Raw genomic sequence first — 6322 nt, forward strand, 5'->3', positions numbered from 1 at the left:
CCTATCTACCCATGTAACTTTCCCCATATGACTTTAAACTAGCCAACCACTCAGCAAAAAACCTAGCCTATCATAACGGTACGTGCACAGAACACCACCAGCTCCTATAAAATACACTATCACAACTTCTTATGAGGGGCTGACAGACACCAAACTCAAAATAGTATCCGTTCGAACAAGCCAAAATGCCAGTTGTTCCCACCGGAAACCTGTTCATTAAAGACTGCGTTGGCAGCATGCTGTATACGCGCATAGATCTCCAGATTTTCAAGGTTATCTAAAATCTTCCCTTTTTGTTCTAAATGCAGAATCCTTGGGCTATCTTCTATCGGGGCCAGCTTATGGCCATTCTTCCTCATATGGGACCCCAGCCCACTATTATTACTATATGTGGCCGAATCCCGACCCGTCTGGCCAATGTATGTCCCAGCACATCCTCCACATTTAATTTAGTATACACCGGATTGCTTAAACTTATCTGCTTTCCCTTCTTCCTTATGTCGTAATATTCCCCCCAACTTCTTCCTTGTATGGAAGTCTACGCGAACGCCTGCCTTCCTGAAGGCTCTAGTTATTTTTTGGCGACATGGTCCAACATATTCCATCGACACAAACTTACTATTTAATTTTTGGCGCCCCAGTTGCCGTGTCTTGCTAAGAATCTTAGCTACAAACTCTCGTACAAATTTTTTCGAGTACCCGCTAGCCCGTCCTATCCTTACAATCATTTCAACTTCCCTATCAGTGGCTTCTGTGCTCAAATTAAATCTGTATAACCAGTTAAACATTGACGAAAAGAACGCCCTTTTATGTGCGGGGGACGGGGTGACACGAATCCGCCGCAATTATTATGTCTGTTGTCGTTGGCTTCCGAAATATGCCTATTTCCAGCCCATTCCTATTCTTAGTAATTTGTAGATCGAGATAGCTGACGGAATTTTCGACTTCTACCTCTACTGTGAGCTTAATGTTCCCATGCATACTATTAAACTGGATAGCTAGCTGGTGTATCCCATCCAACCCCTTTTAAATACAATAAATATGTCATCAACATATCTCCTGTAAATTACAATGTCATTTAGCAAATTGCTCTGAGAGCTGAACAGCTTTACCTTTAGATTATTCATAAAAAATCTCTGATAAAAGGCCTGAGAGGATTGACGCCATAGTAAGGCCATCTTGTTGCTCGTAAGACTTACTGTTAAATGTGAAATAATTAAATGACAAGGTCAGTCGTAACAACTACATAAACTAAACTACTTCATTATAAACCATCTTACCATTCTTTAGCAAATTTTTGTGGATAATCTCCAGTGTCTCACTGACCGGGATGTTCGTATACAAATTAACTATATCAAATGAGGCTAACACAGCCCCTCGGCCACCCTAATATTTTGTAGAAGGCCAACCATCTCAAAACTATTACAAACACTAAAGGTCTCCTTAAAAGTATAATATTCTTGCAGTTTATCGTGACAAAATCTATTCACACGAGTAATTTGGGCTTGTACAAGCACTAACAATTGGACGGATGGGTTTCTTAATTTTATGGAGCTTAATTTGAGCCCTAAACCGTGGCATTTTGTGATTCATCATGAAAAGCCTCTTTCTCTTTACATCTGAGTCAAACAGGAAATGCGAGTCACTGCATAACAAGGGGTTAGACTTTAATTTACCTTCACAGACTAATGGCAAAATCATCAACAGGGTGATCGCCGAGGTTAAGAATGGATATGATGTAGCAAAAGAACCCAAAACTTTGCAGGCCGATATAGCTGTGGCAACTCGTAACGCACTTACGTGGGCTAGACATACGCCACATTTTCCAGATACAGTTTCTGATACTTTGGAGAAACTAAATTTAAAATTAGAGGACAATAAGGTCTTGGTAGTCAAAGCCGATAAAGGATACTCCGTTGTGTTGATTAAGGATAGTGACTACATTGCTAAGACCCTAAGATTTTTCAATGAAAATGGTATCGTTGAAACTAGTAAAAAGCCCCTAACTCAGTTTAGCCGAGATATTAAAAAATGTATTAATGACTCTCAGTTCCTGTTTGACTCGGTTTATCGTGACAAAATCTATTCATATAGTAATTTGGGCTTGAACAAGCACTAATAATCAGACAGACGAGTTTCTCAATTTTATGGAGTTTAATTTGAGCCCTAAACTATGGTATTTTGGGATTCATCATGAAAAGCCTCTTTCTCTTTACAGTGGTCAATATATCTTTCAATCTTACAAATGTAGTTTTGCAGTTCAGAGATCATTCAACTTTCATTCAATTTTGTAACAACAGTATGAGGATTTTGCAATTTCATCGAATTTTGCTATAAATTTTCTATATAAATTTGCTACATATGACTGCAATTTCTGTTCTGTAGTGGGTGTCAGGATGTTTCTCAGGGTATCAATAATTTGCAGATTGGCATGTATACCATCCTGGATAATAATATGGCCCAAGTAATGGACTGTTTGTAGTAAGAACTGGTATTTTTCCATATTGAATTTTAGCTGTGCTGCATATGAACGATCAAGGACGTGATGTAAACATATTACGTGCTCCTGGATATCCAGGGAAAACACTATGATGGCATCTAAGTAGATCACACATTGCTTTGGTTTTAAGCCCTGTAATATCCGTTCTATAGTATGTCTGTAAATTCAAGAGCGAGCAGCGCTTTTGGTGGGGGAAGTGGCCTTTCCCGGAAGAACGCTGCCACCGGCCTACAGGGGTACCCAAAATCAGTTTCCTGTTACCTGTCTAGTGGTGTAGATCGGCGTGCAGTGATATACGTCTTTTCTGTTCGTGGGATCTTAGTTGCCAGCCTCACTCAGTTAACTTTGTATACTCACTGATATACTTCGGTATCCGGAAGTAATGCCTCATCGCCCTGCAGTACAAGAAAATGTGCAGAATACGAAGAAGAGGAAGTATTTGCGGAGTAACGAGCTTTTCGATTGTCTCTAATGTTATTACAGCGTGTGTTAAAGAGGCAGAACAAAAAGGACTGTTGGCTAATATTTCCAGTCCCAATCAAAGGACTGCAATTTATGTAAACGTCAGCGTCACCACAATAGGACGCATAAGGAAGGAAAAGCGAAAATAAGCCGCATGCTTTACTGGAATCGCCAGAATTTTGGGAGGAAACCCATCGTTATAGACAGTTGCAGAATCACGTAAAACCTTTGATGCTTATGAAACAGTAGCATTTGAATGTATTCTGTCACTAAATCTCTATCTCGTTTACTATTCTCCTGATTCTAAGACATATTACTTAAAAAATGTGCGCAATAGCTATTGTAAACACTGCTGAAATTTCCTTCGAAACATATACACCGATTCCGAACTTCTAAGTAAAAAGCTTGACATACGAGGTGCGTTCACATATGAATTTTTATTTTTTGGTAAGAACTTTATTTGTTAATCTGCAACAATGTTATCCTCTTCAAAATATTTGCCATTACGCAATATACACTTATGCCAGAGCTTTAACCAATTCCCGAAGGCCGCGCGGAGTAGCCGCGCGGTCTAGGCGTCTTGTCACGGTTCGCGCGACTCCCTCCGTCGGAGGCAAGTCCTCCCTCGGGCATGGGTGTGTGTGTTGCCCTTAGCGTAAGTTATTTTGTGTTAGATTAAGTAGTGTGTAAGACTAAGGAACGATGACCTCAGCCGTTTCGTCCCATAGTCCTTATCACAAATTTCCAAATTTACCAATTCCAGACACGCTTTAGGAACGGTTTCCTCGAGATAGTTTATAGTTCTCTTAACTGTGCATTTTTAATCTCATCCGTGCTTGTAAAACTACTGTCCTTTAAGACCTGCTTTGAAATGTTTATACGACTTGTATGTACTCGGTTTACTGATAACAGACTCACCAAAAGCAATATTTAACATATCTAAAAACTTCATACACTTCATTCAATTGTTATAACAAAATTTTATACAGATTCTCTAATTTGCTTTTATACAAAATAAATAATCGTTGATGCTACCAAAACACATGTAACCTTTTTGACAGCTGCCAGGGTAAATACCCAATATGCGTAACATTGCTCACATACTTTTCAGATATGTTTACGAAGACAGCGAGAAAAAATTAGTGCAAATCGGACTAATACAACACACAAAATTATAAATTTCTGCTTACTTTTTAAACACTCTTCGTGTTGGAAGAATTGTTAAGTTTCAATGCAGCCTTTCAAAGAAAACTTCCATCTTTTAGTAGAAACACAAAGTTAGAAGAAGCCTTAAATTCTAGAGATTGATAGCCTTATATGGGGTTCGTTTTACGAATGACCAAAGAGGAACATACATTCACATGAACAGGCATTCGTTTCTATGTTTGTAGTAGAATCCAGACTTCAGTTCTTATGTTTATAAATATTACCTTATAATGTTGTGTTTCGGAAGAAGCTATCATCTTTTGTAACCCTTATAGTCTTAACGCATTTGCTAAAAATAAACGCAGCAGCCGGGACGTATCTGCACACGACGTCGCCACAAAGTTAAAGCCCGCGCCGCGGCAGGACCGTCACTACTTTGTGAAACAGACTGTAGAAGCGCCTCGTGACGTAGGTGGGTTGGCACAGTGGGGACTCGCTCGCTCGCTCTTGAGTTTACCGACAGACTATAATTGGCTCTGTAAAGTTGCTGATCCTTTTTTCAGTCCATGTGGCATGCAGCAATACTGATATCGACCAGACACAACTGTGAATGCAGCCTTAGGACGGTCTCGCAATGTTATCTCTTATTGATGCTATCCATTTTGTATGTCCATAGTTGTAAAATAACGACATTGACCTAATATGAAACTTCCTGGCAGATTAAAACTGTGTGCCGGACCGAGACTCGAACTCGGGACCTTTGCCTTTCGCGGTCAAGTGCATACCGAGCACTAGGTTCGCAGGAGAGCTTCTGTAAAGCCTGGAAGGTAGGAGACGATGTACTGGCAGAACTAAAGCTGTGAGGACGGGGCCTGAGTCGTGCTTGGATAGGTCAGTCGGTAGAGCACTTGCCCGCGAAAGGCAAAGGTCCCGAGTTCGAGTCTCGGTCCGGCACACAGTTTTAATCTGCCAGGAAGTTTCGTATCAGCGCACACTCCGCTGCAGAGTGAAAATCTCATTCTGGAGACGTTGGCCTACATTATTTTGTTTATTAGGTACAGGATAGGTATGTGTGACAATCCACCACTTCACATAACGGTAGATGCTGCAAAATGTGTATGCTTTACTGCCATCTGATGATTTCTTAGGCATGATTACAATTGGTGTGCCCTAGGGGCTATTACTCTCTTCTCTGTTCTCTTAAAATGTTGGTGATTTATAAACTGCGCTGCTAAATCTACAGAGTAAGAACCAACTCGTTTTGCCAATTTTTTTCTATTAAGAAAACTACTATTAACCACCAACAGTAACACACTCTTCAAAGCCAAAACACAATAGGGATCCCTTCTGCGGATCAAGCAAATAACAACTAATTCGACCGAGCGAGGTGGCGCAGTGGTTAGCACACTGGACTCGCATTCGGGAGGACGACGGTTCAATCCCGTCTCCGGCCATCCTGATTTAGGTTTTCTGTGATTTCCCTAAATCGCTTCAGGCAAATGCCGGGATGGTTCCTTTGAAAGGGCACGGCCGATTTCCTTCCCCATCTTTCTCTCACCCGAGCTTGCGCTCCGTCTCTAATGACCTCGTTGTCGACGGGACGTTAAACACTAATCTCCTCCTCCACAACTAATTCCTATAATCAGAGTGCCCTTCGACTCTATGCCCATACAACTGTTCCACGTCGATGTCGGCTGTTAGCAGCTGGTAGCCAGCCTAACACGACGGAAGCGACGTATCACAATCGTTGCGGAGGAGAGGATGGTGGAGGTGGCGCACCGCTGGACCAACCTATCTTCTCCGCAATCGGCGAGTCAACTACCTGCTGAACAGCTGGGCGCCGCCGGCTTATCTATCCCCGGGTGAAAGGATATTTCTGGGACTTTTTGCACACACTTGATTGCCAGAAAACAGTTCGTTAATCGTCGCGCCCCCCTTCCTCTGCTGCTGGTTGATGCCCTCTGATGGACGTTGACCGCACCTACGTATTTTTTTGTCAACTGTGGTACCTGCTTGTGAACACTCTTGCGTCAGCAGACTTCACAACGGAGTTGGCAACCCGTATCTCTGGTCTGTGTGCCGTGTTGCCGCTGCAGTAGGCGTCAGTGTTCAAAATGGTTCAAATGGCTCAGAGCACTATGAGACTTAACATCTGTGGTCATCAGTCCCCTAGAACTTAGAACTACTTAAACCTAACTAACCTAAGGACATCAC

The sequence above is a fragment of the Schistocerca americana genome, chromosome 3, assembly GCF_021461395.2.
Source record: "Schistocerca americana isolate TAMUIC-IGC-003095 chromosome 3, iqSchAmer2.1, whole genome shotgun sequence".
Taxonomy (NCBI): domain Eukaryota; kingdom Metazoa; phylum Arthropoda; class Insecta; order Orthoptera; family Acrididae; genus Schistocerca; species Schistocerca americana.